The 21,504-nt window shown below is 39.0% G+C and overlaps 1 pseudogene across 1 annotated transcript; it reads left to right on the forward strand.

The window, feature by feature from the left end:
* Window positions 1-2,641: 2,641 nt before the first annotated feature.
* Window positions 2,642-21,168, forward strand: LOC145442405 (complement factor H-like; annotated as a pseudogene). The gene is made up of 19 exons (XR_013916061.1): window positions 2,642-2,913; window positions 3,343-3,525; window positions 4,833-5,000; window positions 5,087-5,272; window positions 6,878-7,069; window positions 7,930-8,124; window positions 9,776-9,970; window positions 10,058-10,264; window positions 11,282-11,476; window positions 11,765-11,962; window positions 12,172-12,372; window positions 13,609-14,057; window positions 14,929-15,126; window positions 15,754-15,954; window positions 16,689-16,886; window positions 17,446-17,628; window positions 17,780-17,965; window positions 18,962-19,144; window positions 21,037-21,168. The product of XR_013916061.1 is annotated as a complement factor H-like (transcript).
* Window positions 21,169-21,504: the final 336 nt, after the last annotated feature.

Below are 21,504 nucleotides of genomic sequence, written 5' to 3' on the forward strand. Positions count from 1 at the left end.
CAATGTGATTGCTCGAATGCAGTGCTCAAATATAGAGTATTTACAAATTCCTGGAATAAAATTAGACATATAATACATATTTAATTACACCGAACATTGGTACGAAGTGGCACTATGCCTTTTTCGTATGTTATTATCGTCGTGTCTTGTAGCTGTCAATGACAGGATAAAATTAAATCTTCTTAATACAGTATAATTACCGATCAATGTTACTGGTTTGTCGATTAATCTTAACCACATATACTGGTACGCACGCCATGTAGTTGTTCATTAAACAAAAAATTGAATGCTTATCACCTGATGGTGTTTTGAACCACAGTCAGAGATTGTGTAAAGCGAAATGGACAATGGTGAACAATAGCACAAAAACAAGATCCAGGAAATAAGATATTATTTCGGTAAGGAAATGCAATCAAGGCTCAAAAATCATAAAAGGCGATAACAAGATAACATGAATTTAGTTGGTGTGCGGGGAAATATTTTTATGACTAAGACAGAAATTGACGTTTAATTTGGCACATTTCGCAACGAGGAAACTACGATGAATCCCATATGTTGGACAATGGAGTATGAAATGGTGCTATGTAGTTGTGATCGACCGAAAACCTGCCCAAAATTTCGATTTGGACAAAAATCACGTGTACAGGCATCGGAAGCATATGAGCCTGTGTCTGCAAATGCATGAATAACGTTGCGACATATTGGCACTTATACATCACGTTACCAGGGTTGCAAATTATGTAAGATATCGTAATCTACGCGACTAGAAAGCTGACTAATTTATGTATTGATATATATTCCACCATGTCCCATCACTGCAATTCCATCACGAACATATGCTTGGACCTGCATCAAATTCTCTCATATATACCATTCCTGCGGCAACACAAACGGGGTATATCTCAGCTGGTTTCAAGTTAACAGTTGGGATGAATAAAGCAGTAAATGTAAGTAAGGTGAGAATAAAAAACAACTATAATTTTGTCGAGATCAGCACGTAAAGAGAGAGTAATCACTATGCCCCTGATGTACTTGCAGTTTCAATAAACAGACTGAAACGGTTACGAGTGCAGTGATCACTGATCAGTGATCATGCAGCAAGTTTTACAAAGTCAAGTACGCCGACGGAACAATGTTCTCCAACCGATCGGTGCATTTATCGCAACAAAATGGAAGAAAGTCTAAAAATGGAATTTCCTCGCTCACGATTACAGTCGCTCGTGTACAATCTCTCTACGGGGAATTACTGTGCGCAGTTAATTCGATTGCGTGCCATGATTTTGACAAAATGAAATTCACGCCACGTTGTGTAGGAAAATTTGATAGTTTCGAAAAGTAATGCTACATGCATACGACAACATGCACGAATATAGTACTAACTCTACATGTTCTGTTTAATCCTAAAATTCGCGATATGCCTATACGTACTTTATTTCCCGAGTGCTTCAGGCTAAATGCAATACATCATATAGGTTACCATAGTATTACTCCATAGACTCTTAGAAATGATCAAATATGTTGAATTTTTGCTTAGAAAAACTGTCCTAGTTTTCCGATAATTTAACAAATGGCTACTATATATCTCTGGTCAAAATATTCCAAACCATTATACAGCGTCGGATACTAAGCGAAGGGATTAAAGTAGATTTATTTCATAGATTTATAATCATATCAATATTACACCAAACTGCAGAGGCAAATAATTGCGATATCAGAACGTTTTGTAGTATATGAATAATTTTCAATACTTTCCAGTCCAATACTTCCGTGTGGTATTTGCCGATGACATGTGTCAAGAAATTGCGACCGAGAGCTTAGTAACGGATTGAACTTGAAATTCGAATTGAACTGTCGAGATTTATTGGCTACCGAACACTTGGTTGTTGCTTAAACTCTAGCATAATATAAAACCATGGTAATTGAACAGCAGCATCGAATTATATTGAGAGGACTCGACTACTGGTGCTACACGGATGACATAAAAAGTGATGCTGTCCTCAGGTAAGTTAATTAGAAATAGTACTTTCAAAGAAAGTCAAAATACTTCAGATTAAGGTTGCAGTAGGAAACAAAAAAGCTTAGTAAAATAACAGCCATTGTAAGCGAATACTATTGGGTATTCAATAAAACAAGATCGCTTTCATTATTGCCATCTTTGCATTCGGAAAATACTTTATGGAAGTGGATGAAAACACAAATGCAATGGTTCGGATCATACCAACACAACCCGTGAAACTTTCAGGGTTGGTAGGTATCTTATCTCGACAGATGGGCAAATACGCCATGCTTTTTCACAGATTCAAAGAATTATTCTTTTCAATAATTAAACACAGTATAAACTGTCGGGGAAATTTCCATCCGTGCGAACCTAAATGTTCCATTACATGCGAATCACATCGATGAGAACGAAAGTGGTTTTAGGCCAATTCATATGAGCGAAACAGCAAAATCATTGTGGTTATGAACTTGAATTCTTGTAAACCTCCGGAACGGTACCCGTGGATACGTTTACATCGTACCCGTTGTATCTATAATTTCCCTGATTCGTGTCAAAGTTTAAAAAAAACACATTTCGCCCAAATGCAAGTCATCCAACGTTGTTGTCTGTATTCACGACTCGGTTTGAAGTGATTGTATTCGTATGCAAAATTGGCCGGCGTTACCGCGAATCTGCGTTTTCAAATATTCTGCAAATAGCCGGTAAATTCACGTTCACCCGAGGGCATACTTGTCACGTGACCTTCTCAAAGTGTATATATGCGATGATAAAACCTCATTTGATCAAGTTGCCTTGATTGGTCTTGGTAACGGAATATACAAGTGGATTTCGATCCGAACGAGAGTCGGAAGAATCAACCATGATCAATTTATTCAGTTGCATCGCAGTGGCACTGATCATTCAAGTATGTCTTGGTAAGTGGCCTATAACTTATTAAGTTCACTTGATTGTAAGCAACCGCATTGTGAAACACTATGCACTGAGCCCGGCCACGGGCAACTACATGCCAAACACTTTTGATTTTGAATAAAACATCGGCAAGTAAACAGACTTAATGCGTATTAACACGCGGGCTATCCGCAGGATGAGCGAACCGGCGTAAATTGTAATGAATCAACCTCAATATTACTAATAGCTGCTTGGGAAGATTCCGTTAGATTTTTCAGTTCAGTGGGTGATTTAACTCGATAATTGACAGATATACTAAAACATATTTACAACCAATACTGGAATTGTTATGTGAATAAAAATATTGGATTTTATGTAGCGATGTCCCACACCAAAATCCCGTTTCACACGAACTTTTATCGTGTACTAACTAATCACATGTATTACTCTTGCAGCGTGCGACAAACCAAATGTGAAATATGCCACAATGCGGTCATCACATGACATGCGTGGAGGTAAATATCCATCCGGTAGTGCCGTGTGGATCAAATGCTGGGATGGGTACGAGATGAAAGGAAAAGAACGACTGAACTGCGATAGCTCAAACAATTGGGATTCTGATATGCCAATGTGCATAAGTAAGTAGGCCTAAAGTAGTAGGCGTACAGTGAAACTCTGGGTAATACTATCTTCTCCACTTCGAATAAGGTCAAATTTAATGAATCGGATATTTCCCGCTGAAGGATGATATATACCAGTAGCGATAATAGTAAGTCCACATATAACTTCCTACGTGAATGTAAACGTTTAAATCAGGAAGCTAACAGTAGAGCAGTCTGCATCTCATTACCTTGGTCTTGGCTTGACAACCACCGCCCCAAAATAACTTGGCTTTACTCGGACTGCTGGTCTAACAATTTTCGATTAACTCGCGAATCGGATGCAGACTTTTTGATCTAATTTTCAAGTCATCAAATATTCAACTTGAAGCATGCGATAAAAATCATTCCATTATGTTTTGAATTCTATTTCTGTTTCCGATTTCGATATCATTCGTGTTAGCAGCAGCGACATCGAGATAAACCAGCTACGGCTTGCCTTAATTGACGCCATATTGACGTTTACAGGTATTGTAGGCTAATATCATTGAAACCATGCGTAAATATACTCAATCAGGTGTGTAAAATACAAAGTTGATCCTTTCTTAGCAATTTCGACGACATTTGGTACATGCTCAAACCTTAATTTTTCTCTCTGCAAATATGAGGTCGGCCTTTATAGCCTTATATGCTAAATTGTTGCCATGAAACGTAGCTTACGTTGAATTACACTCCCATACTAATTCGACAGGAGCACCTGTAACCATCATTCTCGTTCGGACACGTATACATACACTACCGCTGTGACTAGGGTTGTGTTTAAAACAAGAATCTATTTAAAACAAACACGTTTAAAACATTTTTTACGGAGTCATGACGTCATACTGGATTTATATTCGCATTTGAAAATATAGGGTTAAATAAAGCTCCTTTGACGAAATAGGCTTCCAACCCCTGTCATACATGGACCGCTTGTTTTGAATGCAACCCTAGCTGTGACAGACATCGACTTAGTGGTTTAGAAATCGTAGGAAACCAAGTTTGACTATATAGTTCGGCGTGGTCTAGTCTATATGTAATTATGGAGATCCGCAGATTAAAATCAGACAACTGACGCTTAAGATATCTGCTGGGGTGAAACCAACTGGAAATTGACGAATGCGAGATGACTTGTCTTGACACGATTCGAAAATTGCGTGACTTTTAACTGACTCTACCGGATTAGAAATATGCAGCAGTGACTGGAAGGTAGTGACGAGTTCCCAACACAGGCGCCTTGTGGTCGTGTAAAAGTCACAACGCTGAAGACAAAGGGCGTAGTCATTATGGTTCCGTAAATATTTCAGAGCCTTGCGCGCATCCTCGAACATTCTTCGGCGGTCAATTCTATCCGGACAAGGCTGGCTACAAATACGATGACAAACTCTATTATGGCTGCCCAGGAAATAGAGAAAAGCATACGTATTCGACCTGTCAAATGGATGGAAAATGGAAGCAGGCGTCAAAATGCTACGGTAAGGAGTCTGCGGGGAGTCAATGAAGGCGTTCGCACATCGTTGCGTCATACCACAGTATAATTCATCGTCGTTTATTGCGTTAGATTATTGCAAGGTGGCCAAAATGAACTACGGCAAATACGAACCCATGAAGGACCACTACTACTACGGCGAGAAAGTTACCTTTATGTGTCCCGATAAGTATTATAAATACTACGAAGGGGGAAAATACGATTACATGAAGTGCGGAGACAACGGAATGTGGGATAGGACACCTCCAATGTGCAAAAGTAAGTATTATCCTTTTACTGCAGTATCAGGTCGCGATTAGCAATGCCCATGGTCTACCCCTGACTGTCATGACCTTCGCACCCATAAATCAGAAATATGGCGGATTACAAAGCTTCATTCTAACGTACAAGCGATAAACGAACCATGCATCTATTAAGCGTTGATTGATTATTAAACTGCAGAAATTTATTACCCGGTATTGAATTGTTTACAGTTCATTTAATTCCATGGGTAATTTGGTCTTATAATATATATTAGGGTTACCATATTTTGGCGGAGCAAATTCCGGATAGTCTTTAGCGCCCACTAGCGGATTACACAATGGGATGAATACATAGTCAGTTATTATGACGTCACACTAGCAAAGCTTCGCCTATCGCATGTACAGGAGCTGAGTGGAACATAGGTTTTGAATTGGGCCATCTAGAATGTGAGCTGTGGTGATAGCTTGGGTCTGCAACATATTTCTTCACGGGCCGGATAAAATCGTCTGGTGTACCTTATCAGGTCTATCCGGTTGTGTGCTTGACAATGACAGTCCTGTTATATTGTTAGGTCGGTGCATTTATCTGGCTGTGTGTTGTAATCAGGTCCGAAACAACATTGTTTCAGTCCCCTTCCGCACGAAAAATCACTAATCTTGGGAAGGCAACATAGGGTATTCGAAGCAACTTCTTGCGGGCTTACTATGTGCATCTGCTTGTTAAAATTTGTGAATGAATTCTGTTATTAATATTGGTTCTTCCATATATTACTATAAAATACACCAGTAGATTTCACATCCGGTGGTTTCCAACCTTTTATGGTCGCGCACTCATTTCCAAGTGGAAAATGTTCCGAGGTCAGCTTGCCCAGACTTACTCAATGCATATTTTGGGAGCTGATGACGTCCAACATCTTCGCGATCACCAGAATAAAGGCAAACGACCCCCAGGTGTAGAACAACTGTCTTTGACTAAAGCCCCAAACGGCCTTAACCAACTCCACGAATATACCGTTATCTTGTAATTGCTAAACCAATTACACATATTTCAGTAAATGATGGTTATTTTTATTTAATTTTGATTGCATTTTTTGCGAGGGCGGTGCGTGGTCCCCATATTAATATCACTATACGTTGTATCGAATCGCGCACAGCACGAGGAAAAATTTCAAATGGCATAAATCTGCTTGACAATAATATTATTTATGCTGATTTACGAAAAAATGTTGAGCCTACTTCACGCCTTCAAAATTCCGGACATTTAGGCATATTTTAGAATTTCCTCCCGGACGCAGTTTTTACAGTGAAATTCCGGACATGTCCGGGAAATTCCGGACGTATGGCAACCCTAATATATATAGTAATAATCAAAGTTGGTATAAAATGAGCTAACAATTCAATAGCGTTGCTAGGTTCATTAAATAGCTTATTCCTGCAAAACTAAATAGCTAGATCCAATGCAACGCCTACTCCCTACATTTGTAATGTTGGCTATACAGTGGCTGTTGCAATGTATGAAACTGCATTTTGTGGAAATTTGACGAATCTTAATCATAAAGCTGGGACATCTGAAAACAGCGATGTATTCGACAAACTCATATTTTCAATGTATTATTGTTAGAATACTGCAGTGCTCCGGATCACATGATGAATCATCACAAGTCTTACGCTAAGAAAATGTACATGCACGATGACAAGATCTATTACTACTGTATGGACGGCTACAAGAAGCCAGAAAAATATGGCTACATGAGGGCAACTTGTATGAAGGACGGCAATTGGGACAATATGCCGTTTAAATGTGAAAGTGCAAGTGAGTGCGATAGGAAATTAGGTGTAGGGCATGGACATGGTTATACTTATGTTTGTAACTTTAAATTTGACGAGTAACTGTACATTGTGTTATACAATGAAACAATACTTCTTTTTTCGAGAACCCTTATAGTATACGCCGATTAGAATTTTTATATCTACCATTACTTGAAAATTAGAAGATTTTGTAAACAATATTTCGTAGAAACGTAACTTGTCCCGGCTTGGATTGCCTCCCTACAATCATCAGATGCACAATTACGTCTAGGGTTGCATATAAAACAAACCGTGTTTTAAAACACTTTGTTTAAAACATGCTTTAAACAGTGTTTTAAACAGAGGCATTTTACCATTTTTTTTTTCAAGTTGTAAAATATGCCATAATTGGGTAAATAATTTCCGAAAAATATGTTGTATGAGCCTACGGACAATTACCGCCCAATTTAGCCGACGTATATCGATATCGGATGGTTGCAACCCTCAAAATAGTCGGTTCAACAGTTATAGTACAGATATTTCGTCAAAGGCGCTATATTTACCCTATATTTTCATCTGTCAATGTAAATTCCATTATGATGTCACAACTGAATATTCGTGACGTCAAGGCTTGAAAAAATAAAAAACATGTTTTAAATTAGGGCCTTGTTTCAAACATGTTTGTTGCTAATTGATTTTTGTTTTAAATGCAACCCAAATTACGTCCATTACAGAAAAATCTACAGCTCCGAAGCATGTGAAATACAATCACATGCCGTACGCCAAGAATACGCGTTTTTTACGTGAGATTATCCTAAATGAATGATGCTGTAACACTTAAAATGGCGCCTGCATGGAATATTGACCGGCATCTCAATTTTTTAGAGTACTGTGAAAAACCAATGATCGATCATGGGATGCCACAGCTTAACAAGAATCACTACTATTACGGGGACAGGGTGTCTTACAAATGCGACGAAGGATATATGCTATTTTACGACGGACCATGGTATGAATACGCTACCTGCATGAAAAATGGGATGTGGGACTTCATGCCGCCCAGATGCGTAATGAAACAAGGTATATACAACAACAGTTTTACCTGACGGGTGACCGTTCGTTGTTATGGGGAAGCTTTGAGCGCATTCTATACAATTCTGTTTCAAGCTCGTACTTTTTGTGGCGCTGACGGCAACTGTTCAGCATTAACTTAACTTTCGTATTTTGTAGCAATTGGGTATTTATTAGAGATGGTGTGAACGTGAGGTTCACGTTCGCGTTCTGTGTGTGAACCTCGGAAATTTAGAGGTCCACGTTCACAAACGAACCTTGGTAGGTTCTGCACTGTGAACCTTTTTCATATATTACAATTTTCACGTCATTATAACATCATTGGTTGAGATTTATCACATTTCAACTACGGGCCACTCTATGCATGGCGCTGGCAGCATAAAGAATCAACACTAACCGAGCATGCACCTTCACAATCTCAAAAATTTTACATGCTTTATTAAAATAGTTTGCTCGAAATATCCAACTTTGTGTTTGTGAATATTTATTGACTCTCTGCTGTAAGCTTGACCCGCAATCACTGTATCACACAACATCAAGAGCGAAATACGCTACAGGTGGTCAGCGAATGACGCTTATTCAACCAATCAATTAAATTGATACCGTTATCTGATATAACAAATCTAGCAAGCGTACGGGGTCCGTCCCGATTTCATGTTTCACTGTGTCATAAAAACCAAATCCGTGCGATTTGGGTGTGGGCTAGATGCTGTAGAACTTGTTAATGGGGTAAAACCCATAGCACACTCTGCTCAACATCAACGTAGCAACACTCAGACGCCGAATACATTGTCCGGTCTGGCCTAGACCGTTAAAGCCTAAGCTTATATTTCCTTCCAAGTACTCGTCGAAATTGTTGGCAAAGCGGCGGAAGATACTGATGTTATGGAATCATTATATCATTTGATTGTCCCTGATGATACATTTAGCGACGTTTAAAAAGTCAGTATGTACTTCAGCATTGTGGCATTATGTGGCCCGAGTCGTCGTTAGGTATCGTGTATATTAATATAGGCTATCACTTCACTGAAATGTAGGGTTGGAATTAGCAATATGACGTCACGTGACGTCATAAGTTTCACGTTCGCGTTCACACAGAACCTTTTAAAAGGTTCGTGTTCACACGAGCCTCAACCTTTCCGAGGTTCCCACCATTCCCAGTATTTAACTTGACCCTTGGAATTGCATTGTTGCCATAATTTACAAGATTATATCAAGTGAAAATATGAGGAATGTGTATCAACGCTCTATAAAAATATTTTGAAAGAATTGTGACAATTTCGGGTGGCACGCGATCACCCAATTCTCACTAGAATTGACATTATACTCCGAAATACTACAATTGGATAAGCGTTTATTATAATTTCGTCAATTGTGTTGTCGTCAAAAGTGTGTTGTGATGAATGCAAGGAAAATGTCATCTTAATGTTCGAAAACGAACAATTGGAAAACTTTTGAGTGCTTGTCTTCCCTCAGTACGGCGATATAGATGGATTCGTGAAATTGATTTATGGTTAAGCAACATGTGACTTGGAATTCGGAATCTTTGAAGTTTTGCTACATTAGAATTATCAGCCGTAGTCCTTTTCTGAATAAACTGTTTCTTAATATCAAAACGAAAGTACCTGCTCTTGATATATCCAAATTAAATGTTTATCAGTAATGTGCAAGAAACCTGACTTTAACGGAATGGTCATGCCCATGAAAAAGAAATACCAGAAAGGGGAACGCATATCTTTCAAATGCAAGGACGGATACAAGTTGTTCTTCGACAAAGACTGGTTTCAATACGCAACCTGCAAGAACGATGGAAACTGGGACTTCGAAGCACCTAAATGCAGACCTATGAATATGAGTGAGTCTTCAATGCGATATCAGCCAATATGGAACTATCCCATCATGTCCGAACGCGAACAAATGAAAAATTCCCGCTACGTTTCAGAATATTGCATGCCGAGCATGGTCGAACATGGCTATCATTTCCCTGACATGAAAATGTATATGGAAGGAGATAGAATGTACCACAGATGCAAAGAGGGATACGGGCTGTTTTTCGAAAATGACTGGTATGAATATCGCACTTGTGGCAAAGATGGTAAATGGGACTTCGATCCTCCCAAGTGCAACAGCATGAAGCACTCCAGCGGATGTAAGGCATTTACATTGTTGCTAAATACATATTTTGTAACCGCATTTACCTTTATGCTTTCAACATGTTATTGATACTGTTTAATTTATAGAGGTGCCAAAGTAGTTAACGTTGCCACTCAAGTAGTAAAAGTAGTAGTAATGTTCTAAATTTGTACTCAATTACTTGTGAAAAAATAATAGGTCTAGGAATTACTGAAGTAATAAAAGTTCTAAGACTAGATTTGGCCGAGAGCTCGCATAATTATAGCAGGCAACGTATGTGGCTACTTCCGAAGTTAAGAGATCTTTCAGACTAACGCCAACTGACTGACCTTACAGATGCATACGATCTTCAAAAATATATTCAGCTGGAGTGGGCAGGTACAGCACCTTCATCGCACGATTCGTGTGGCATTCATTATTAAAATCGATTCAAACTTCTCAACAAACTATATTTCACTCAAAATTAAACATATAAATCGTCGGAATATCACAAAACCACAATAATGTGATGGATATAAATTGTCCCACATAAAATTTCAAAAACGGATATGCGTGTTATTGAAGTATGTGATATGAACCTTATTATCGCCGCTTTTTTCTGCTTGGAATACGGTTTTTCAGTTATTTGAACTTAATTCTCAAGAGGTTTCCTCCTATAATTTTCGTCAAGTATTTTACGTAGTTCCTCAAACTGAGTCTATATAGAAACGGATTCTTTGACAGGACTCTACAAGAGTAATAATATATATATATATTAATTATCATACTCATAATCAGGAAATATGCGAACAGATGACGCTTTCTTTTTGAAAAGCAATATGGCGTCACATATACAAAATGGCGTCTAGAGTAGTTTTGTCGTTTCTCCTAGACATTTACAATAGATAATATAGACATATTGTACAGAAGCGTCATAAATTCAAAAGCGTACTAATCTGCGGCACAAGCAATTTAGATTCATCGAAGTAGGCTTGGACAGTTGTAGGCTACTTCCGCTAGATTCTCGAAATGATTCATCCCATATTGAATTCAGCTGGTTGCATGGGACATGACGTAATGTACGGCAAACGAAGACCGAACAAAAGCTGGTACAAAGACGGAGAAAAAGTGTACTATGACTGCGACGAAGGTTACAAATTGCATTATGACATGGAAAAATACGACTACGCCATGTGCAAAAACGGAATGTGGAATCACCCGCCGCCCATGTGCAAATCTGCGCACAAAAGTAAGATTTCCAATCACTCTGAAAAGTCTACGCAGTCTAAGTCTACGTCTATTGAGCGAATTATATGTCACAAAATGCCAAACAATAGCTGAAGTCCAGATGTGGTGAATACGTTTTCCCGGTTGGCTTAGTTGATTCTGAACACTGCAAGGTGGAGTGGAGGTGGATTAGGATGACTTTCTTGCCTAGGCTGTATATGATTTGAAATCAAACTGTTGTATGCGCCGTTGTATCCGACCAAAATTTAAATTACTGGCCTCTAACAAAATTATAAATGATTTCCTTCAGATTACTGCTACTCTCCGAAAATCATGCATGGCATGTACCACCCTAAAATGAGGCGATACAACTATGGGGACCGTTTGCGATTCAAGTGCAATTATGGATACGGTATGTATTATTGGAAGGATCAGTACGAGTATGCTACATGCGGAAGAGATGGCATTTGGGACAAAGATCCGCCGATGTGCAAAAGCCACAAGATGGGTAAGTCTGCATTCTTTCTTTCTTGCCATTACATTTGATAATAGAACATATTAGGAAATAATGATCTTTTGATGGTAACGAAAATAAAGGTGAATATCACTGGTAAATTGTGTCTACTACCTACTATACGGATGACGCTTCATTTTTGTGAATCAAAGCGATCCATTCAAAACAAACCGTGTCTCGACTGAAAATTCTTGTTGCTACAGATTACTGCAACCCACCGAATTTCGAGCATGGAAAGTACACGCCCGCATTGAAGATGTACAGTGCAGGAGATCGTCTCTACTACACCAAATGCGAGGAAGGATACACGCTGGTGTACGGCGAAGATTGGTTTGAATACAACATATGTATGGGCGATGGAAATTGGCAATTCATGCATCCAATGTGCAAATTGGCCACGAAAGGTATGGAGACCTGTTTCGTGAAACCCAAGATCGTGGTACCCGGACTTCCGTTTCTATTCACCCTCAAAATATGTATTACGTATTAAATTGTAATCTAGCTTTCCTATGGCTTGTATGAACTGTCACGGTGATCACAAAAATATAGAGTCAAAGCGCCTTTCTCTTCGCATTATTGCCGATATCTATCATGACGTTAATGCAGTTTTTTATTAAACTGAGTTCACGTCCACAGACTAAAGTGTGATATCCGTGAGAATTCATTTTTACAGGCCGTAGCTGCTTCGGGTTTACGGATGAAAATCTAAGGATCACTGCCGCGTATTAATTACTAGTATAGGCTTCTCTTGCTCAGCATATGATGTCATTTAAGCCCAAATTGCAATCAACGTACGTGACGGATTTTAACTCAACAGCGTAGTTATATATATCCATACCAACGAAATTGGAATTTAGTAATGAAACCCAACTCATTGACTCTATGATAAAAAACTTGGAAACATTAAACTCACTCATGAAAGTGGAACCTAAATAATTATGTCAGCACAACTGAAATATAATCTAGAATGGCATGAATGCTGGATATAATACGGATCAAATGAGTTACTGCGGCCGGGGACCGTTTTCCTCCGAGAAGCGCCCCCGCAGATATTTACACTGTATTCTTCGAGCACAATGTGGGTTAACGTGCATTATGTTCAACAATGGCGTTTTCGTCTCTGTGAATGACTTGCTTTCGGTTCATGAACTGAACTGATGGCTTGCGTTTCTCTTAACCGCCTCACTATTTGGTACCAATGTCACCGACTTGCTAGTTATGAAAGCGCAGCATTGCCGCCAGAATGTTATAATTTGGTATATGAGCAGTGAGCGTACTTCGCATTTGCTGTCGAGAGAGAACTTTGGAATTAAATGTGCGAACAAATATAATCATTTTAATTTAGCAATCTTAGCTTCGCGGGCCCTATGTTTGACACCCCTGGCTTATAGCTTTTAGCATCAAAACGAATTCCTATAAAATTAAATGCTGAAGTCAGAATAGAGTGAAGGAGGGTTTTAATAAATCTCGAATGCTATGTTAATGCAATATTGCAAGATGTATGCTTGGAATGCTGACGGCTTTGCCCCAGTTTAAAACCTTCAAGTTTTATTTAACAATGATTTTAATAGAGTAGCTGATACATATAATTAGCTTAAAGCAAAATATTGCTTACCTCTACACGGCATACTTATGTTCAGCTCATTGCGATGCTCCCGTGATTGAACACGGTATGGTCATGACGTCCAAATCCAAATATGCGTACGGCGAGAAAGTCAGCTACAAATGCAAAGACGGTTACAAGCTCTACTACGAGGGCGAGAGATACGACTACGCTACGTGCAAACCGGGCGGGTATTGGGACAGGAAACCACCGATGTGCAAGAAGGCGATGATGAGTACGTTTGGCGCCGACTAAAATTACCTGGGTGTACATTGTTCCCATTATTTGCAGGTTATTGCCACGCGCCGGAATTTTATTATGGATCATACTGGCCGATGTTTGAAAGATATCAACAAGGTTCGAAGCTCTACTACCAATGTGCCAGGGGCTTCAAGAAATCTTACAGAGGAGAAGAATACGAATATAACGTTTGCATGGACGGGAAATGGAAGTACAAATCACCCAAGTGCTTGGATATGAAGAAAAGTAGGTTGATGGAAGTATTACGAGCGATTTATAATCAGTGGTCAAACTGTTGTTAATCGAAACTATAATCCGAGAATATTCCTGCACATAAAGTAGTTAGTAATAACACGAACATTTCATATAATTGAAAATTCCATTTCCAAATCCAGTTTCGCAAAAAATTCTGAATCCTTATCCCGTATAGATTTTTTAATGTGGTCCTTTAAAATGTGAATCTGTGCTCTTCTCGTCGAATGGTTGGCCAATGTAACGTTACCGTAGACTGTATGTATTGCGATTATTCTAACAGCCATATCAAGTTATGAATTTAATTTTTTAATCGTTTAGTCGATACCAGTATTATTTGACACAAGGCCGAAATCTAACACACTCTCATACCTAAAATATATTATACTAGGTACGAGTCGCAACCGAAAATCATTTTGGCAAAATTTGAAATCGCCTGAAATGCAGCGAAATTTTATTTTTAGGCTATAAGTTTATACAATGCTGACATACAGCGTCCTTGTCCGTGCATGTTCATTTGACCAAATACGAAGAGGAAATTGGTTATCCAATTAGTGAGATATAGACCAAGTCCCGAACGAGAGTGTCACCACTATTTACTTCCCGTCTTACAACAAGACAGCAAATGCTTTGCCCAATAGCGGGTAATATATATATATAATCGGAAATTGCAACTCCATATCGAGACGACTTTTTCTACGTATAATAGTAACTACAGCAACTATGGCGGCACTTACTCAACAACTAAAACATTACTGATTAATTTGGTGTAATCCTAATGTGTCTGCTTTCTTGCTGACCCTTACCCGATGTTTTACAAAGACATTCCACTGCTGAAGGCGCGACTAGTATTTTCCGATAACAGTGTACTGCAAAATGCCGAAATTCGAACACGGCACACTCAAGCCCAGCAGGAAAATGTACTCCGTCGGTAACCAACTCCGTTTCAAGTGTAACGAGGGATATTACAAGCACTACGAAGGCAAATACTATTCGTACGCGACTTGTGGACAGGATCGTATGTGGGACATGAAGCCGCCAACGTGCAAGAAGATGACAGCAGGTATCAAACATTATACTCCGTCTGAAGCGTTTATAATGTTAAACATATACTATGGCATCTTACCGTTGGAGACGATCAGTATCAGTCACCAAATTCTTCTACTAATGTACTCAAGCAGGCATTGGTTACTCAGACTACGTGCTCAAATTTCAATGCTTATACGCGAGGCTACTTCTTTTTCCCGACAGATTTAGTACCAAAGCACTGAATTAGTTACTCTTCAGAATCTGTGAAGCGGAAAGTAGTTCGTTGATAGGTTTGTATCACTTTCACGAGTGAGAGAGTCCTTTGTGACTGTACTTCAATATTTTATTCGACCATTGTCCTGAATCGTAAATCTTTCAATAGTCATTCGTCATTGCGATGGCATCGAAATGCATTTTTCTATATGGAAAATAGATTACCTCAGTTTGATTACTATATTTATGCGACGCTTTAATCTATTTTACGTTTTGAAACTTGAATACTTATCAAACCTCTCATTTCTACTTCGAATTGGAGTATTTTGACACGCCTTTGAGACCACTACTTTTAGGCTACTCGTACTGAGGTAGCGCCACTAGGAGTAGATGCATTTCGAACTAGCCCGATGTCTCTAACCGACGAATATCATCATATCGTTTACAGGCTCTTGTATGCATATGATGGTACCACATGGCGTCTATTCACCGATGAAGGCTAGTTACAAACCGGGCGACAGAGTATATTACCAGTGTGCTATTGGATACCGACTCAAGTACCATGATGACAACGCGTACGTCTACAACTATTGCGGTAGAGATGGAAAATGGACTCGGAAGCAACCCAAGTGTATGAAGATCGGTAAAAGTATGTATCGAATATCCGGGCAGCTACTGAAATTCAAGTGTAGAGTAGACACATTGTAGGCCTATAGTTAAAATGTCATAATGAGTGATACTCAAATAATCGACCACAAGCTTAACACTCGTTTAGGAATCGATTTTCCCCAGCCATACAAATCCTATGGTGTCTCAGTACCTTCCTGAACGGTTCGATTACCAGTCAATTATTTACTGGTCATTATGACATAAAAAAAACTAGTTGAGAAGTAGAAAGAACAGAGTATATCAACAATCCAATCACCAAGCATGACGTCACCGACATGAAAATACGAATGATAATCGAGGTGAAGATTTCGTTCAAGTTCAAGGTACTATATTTATGTGGTACATGAACTCCTTTTGTTGGTAGTAAATAGGTTGGCATATTTTGATAAAAGTCGACTCCAAGTTATTATCAAAAAGAACAAGTTAATTGGTTACCGAAAACTAAATGATATGCATCGCCCTGTGTTAATCATCCAACGAATTGAACATTCTATGTCTACGGTTGAAATGACGCGCTCGATTGAAATGACAATTCTACCTGTAATCAGAGTTATTGTATGGACTAGGGCTAAATCTGGTAATCATGAACACTCAATCTTTATTGTATATTCGAATCATTGCAATCAAGGGTCAAAGCAGAATTGACTACGAGAGCCGTTTTGTGGAACTCAAGTCATCATATTCCCAATCAGTTCAGAATACCATCTTTCTCAGAATACTGCTCCCCGCCGATGGTAGAACACGGCTACTACGAACCCGAGATGAAATACTACGACACCGAAGACCAGATATACGTCAAGTGCAAACCAGGGTATTACAAGTACAACGAGGGAATGATGATGAAATATTACTCTTCCTGCCAGATGGACGGCAATTGGGACAAATTACCGGAGTGCAAAAGGATGCCAACCAGTAAGAATTTACGGAGTTTAATGAAAGTACTTCTATCCTGCCCAATTATCGCACAAAGTTTATATGTTCGCGTACAATATCTTATCCGTGCGTGTAGGTATTAGGTAATAGACTAAGGTGGTGCTCGTTCCGGTCATATGTTATCCTATATAGAATCCGTCAAAAATTCTCAACAACCTGCTACTTCTCTGTGGATAGTATTAATCTATCAGGTCCTCTGCTTATGATAGAATGTCTAGCTGCTGGGTAAAATTCAGCATTCATGTTTCGGAATCATATCAGATATTGTCATGGAGGACAATTGACGCTTTTCGGAACAAATCTAACAGAATATGGGCAGGAAATGGTATTTGCGTGAACAAGTTAATATAGTCTGTTTACCCATGGTCCTGCGACCACAACGTATTGGGTGTAGCAAAGAAAGCCCACACAGATACTGCTATATTTATACTTGTAAGATAATTTTGTAGGCTATATAAACAGCGTATTCAACCTTTCCCAATTAAGTATATCCGCTTTCACGCACTTTGCCATGCTAATCCGAATGATATCCCTTAAGAATACTGCAAAGTGCCAGATCACCGCGCCTACAACCACGTGGCGTATTCCAAGATGCGATACATGGAAGGTGAATACACCAAGTTTGAATGCGATTACGGGTACTACGCCCCTGCCAACTACCGCAAACACGCGAAGTGTATGAAGGACGGAAACTGGGACGGCGAGCCGCAGAAGTGCAAGAGTAAGATTCTGCATTCTGCAATTCACTCTTGGTTCGCTATAGTAGCTTTGTATGGAACAGATTTTTTATTTTAAATCATATTACCGAATAGGTTTCGTATCATGTCCGCAACAATAGATTACATCCTTTACAAAAGTTGATTCATTTACAGAGTACTGCATGGGAAACGATGTAATGCACGGGTACTACTATCCAATGAAAATGTACTACCGCAAGGGCGAGCGAGTGCAATACCGCTGCAAGTCAGAATACCAAATGTCGTACCACGGTTCCAGGTATTCCTACATGACATGTATGGATGACGGAAACTGGGATAACAAGGCCCCCATGTGCAACAGTAAGTGATTTGGATAACACATTCAAAGCAATGAGACAAGTTGAAACTATTGATTGACTAAAAGAAACACGGTAGTAAATATTAGTGTCATAGCAAGTCTCAATGAGCATTTGTTCGAATAATTAAACGGTTATAGGCCTACCGCTACTTTGGGCGATATAATCATTTACTGAGAAACCGTGTCTGATGTTTATAAGCTTCCGCACGATGTGGTGATTGCTTGATCTGGAAGTAAATCCACAAAATGATGATGAGAACACGATTTTAACTTTATACGATCTCCATGCTCAATTGTTCATATATAGCCGACAAACAATTCCTACTTAAGTGCTTAAGGTATGTCTTGGCTCCTCCTCGCCATCTAACCAGCGTAAGCGGTCTTATAACAATACTAGAAGTGGGCCGCGCTAGAAGTCGGCAGTTACGGAATAAAACTGAAAATTATCGGCCAGGTGCAAGTGACCACTGACCAACGACCGTACTAGTGGACAAATAGACGAATACACCAAACAAGCAAACAATAGCCAACAACGTATTTTAAATACTTCTAATGGGAGACTGTGTAAATAATAATTTCATGTAGCTCATAAACGTATATGTACCAGCTGCCCCAGTGACTGTATTAACACGCCCTGACGCCGATGCAGTCGGACAGCACAAAAAAAAAGTGAAAGCACAATGTATCGCTACAATAAATGTCATAGTGCACACTGCAAATCAATTGAGTATGGTAGCTAAAACTGTGTTGACTTTCATAACGAGACATACTCTTCGCCTGACTTTATACTCGTTAAAGGATGGGGAAAGTAGCCTAATAGAACACGACCAGTTTATAATTATCGGATAATTCAGAGGGCGAATGTTTGTGGGGATAATTTACCGGAATTCATTCGCTATGGTGGGGGTGGTGGGAAATTCACTAACTGCAAATATTAATTTTAAGTGGCTGTTCAAAATTAAATGCTCTAATCGTAACACAATATACTCGTATTCCAGAAAACTGCGGCGTTCCCCGTCCCTATTCCTACGCCTTCTTCTACCCGGGGAATAAATACTCCTACTCTTACGGGGAAAAGATCACGTTCTACTGCAGCCGCGGATACAAACTCAATAAAGCGTATCAGCAAGTATCTTGCGGTCGTGGCGGCAACTGGAGGGCTGAACTACCAAAATGCATCCGTAAGTACCGCAGCACTGCGTCGGTGACTGAAGTAAAAATGTGATATACCCTAGTTCATTATGACACAGTTTCTCACAATCAGTTTAAGACTTGTCGTCTTTCACATAATATGATCCGTAATGCCATATTTCATTTATTCCAATATCTTTGTTAATGTTATACACATTACACTCATGCAGTGGGGTTATAGATTACTTCCGTTTCGAATTGAGTAGTTTATGCGGTTAAACTCACTGTTTACATTCTTAATTTGTCGAGTAGTATTTGGATAGATTTACATCAGTTTTTATGATTGAAATTCAGATAACTATACCAGGCGATGAAACCAATGCGCCATCGTAGCATTAATCTGTCGAAACATCAACACCGACACATCTTTGATGTTTTATCGGCAATATTGTAACGCCAATCTCGGTGGTCCCATCTATGATTGAGATATCTTAGTACTTCAACAGGGTAGTTCTATAGGCAATTTACAGCAGCGCAAACTATATTGATTTGGTAGGTTAATGACGCGACGAAATAAGAAATATAGCGCGAAATCACCAGAGGTGGTCAAAGTAGTCAAGAAAGCTACTCAAGTAGAAGTAGAAGTAGCGACGACAAAATCTACCCAAGTACAAGTAGTAGAAGTACTTCTTCCATAAGCAACCTAAAACTACTTGCAGTAAAAGTAGAATTGACCGACTTTAAATCTACTCAAGTAAGTAAGTAGTTTTAGAAACAGTCTTAATTCGTTCGCACGGACTGTAAGCTGCAAATTGAGCTATGCAGAAGGTGCAGAGAGCTTGATTCGTATTGATGCATCCGAGGAGATCAGATGTAAATTATAGCACTGATATGAAAATGAGATAGAAACCCTTTGTTTACTAGAAGACCCCGTTTTAGAGAATATCATGGCATGGCGCCACCCCATAAGGCACCAAGTTTAGGCGAAGAGCAATACGGACAAGTTGTATCGAATACGATTTGAACACTTTGCGTGACTAGTGTACGTTAATAACAAGTATTGTGGATCGTAAAATCTATATTTAGTGTAGCTTTATTTTCGGAAGATAGAGGCATTACTACACTTGCTTTTATGTTTCAACATATAGGCCTGTGCTCTGCAGACAAAAGAACTGAAAGTAACTAGAACTCAAATTATGATACTCAGAATTAATAGTGAAATACAAATACCACTTCTAAAAAGCGGAAATATATTTCATGTCTTTTGTCCATAAAGCTTCAAAGGTGATCAGCTAAAACAGGTGTAACGTTAAAAAAGCCACATTTTCCAGATTAGCAGGACACGTCATGGGCTGCTAGATTACGATATGATAGGTAATTGCTAGATTGCGAAACGGTAGTTTCAAACGTTATGGTGGGCCATGTATACTGTGATGAAATATTTGATATGGGCGACAATGCGGTGTGAGCGGAACCAAGCAATCCAGTACCTAAATTATATTTCTGATACTCTCGTTAAAACATATTTGTCACTCCATAACTACTGTGTGCGAAGTGCAACAAAATTTCTGGACTTTACTTGACTTTCATGAATATTAAATGTTGGTACTGCGTGTAAACAGCCCCGAAATTCCTCAGGTTAGTATTGGGGGATTAAACTACTTCTACTTGACAAACTGAAAATAGCGAAAAGTAAGTAAGTAGATCACAAAAATATTATGAAGTAAAAGTAGAAGTAGAGAAAATCAGATCTACTTGAGTAAGTACCAGAAGTAGAGGAAAACTACTTGAGTACTTCAAAAAAGTAGAAGTACTTCGTTACTGACCAGTGACCACCTCTGGAAATCACCTGCAGCAAAATAACGCATCAATCAATTCAATGCCATTTTCCGAATATGTAATAATTATATACAGTGCATCTAATGTTCCTAATTTATTCCAGGCCGTTGAAGTACTGAAAAGATATCAAAGTCGACGTATGAAACTATGAACATAAAGGAATGATACTTCTCTTTCGAATTTACTCAACCTATTACCACATTTAACCGGAAATAAAAACTTATTTGCAGTAAAATGTAGCCATATTGCATTGCCTATATCTATATTGTATGCAGGGTAGTGAAGAGGTGACACATCAATAGCTTAAACAGGAGTGGGATACTAGCCATAGCCTACGATGTAGTACGATGAGATTTGCGGGCAGATCTGACTTATTTCCTTCAGTAGCGGACGGTCGCATTCTTGTTTCTTATTCGCTCAAATTAACATATCTGCTTGCTATCAACATCGTAGCTGATGTATTTCAGTTTCGGTGGGAACGCCCGATTTTTTATTTTGAAAATTTATTTTTTCTCTCACTTAAATTTGCTGAAGCATATCCTACGCTCGAGATCCTTTGGCGTCTCATTTG

Source organism: Botryllus schlosseri, chromosome 1 (genome assembly GCF_051294905.1).
Source record: "Botryllus schlosseri isolate E-star chromosome 1, Bs_hap1, whole genome shotgun sequence".
Lineage (NCBI taxonomy): Eukaryota > Metazoa > Chordata > Ascidiacea > Stolidobranchia > Styelidae > Botryllus > Botryllus schlosseri.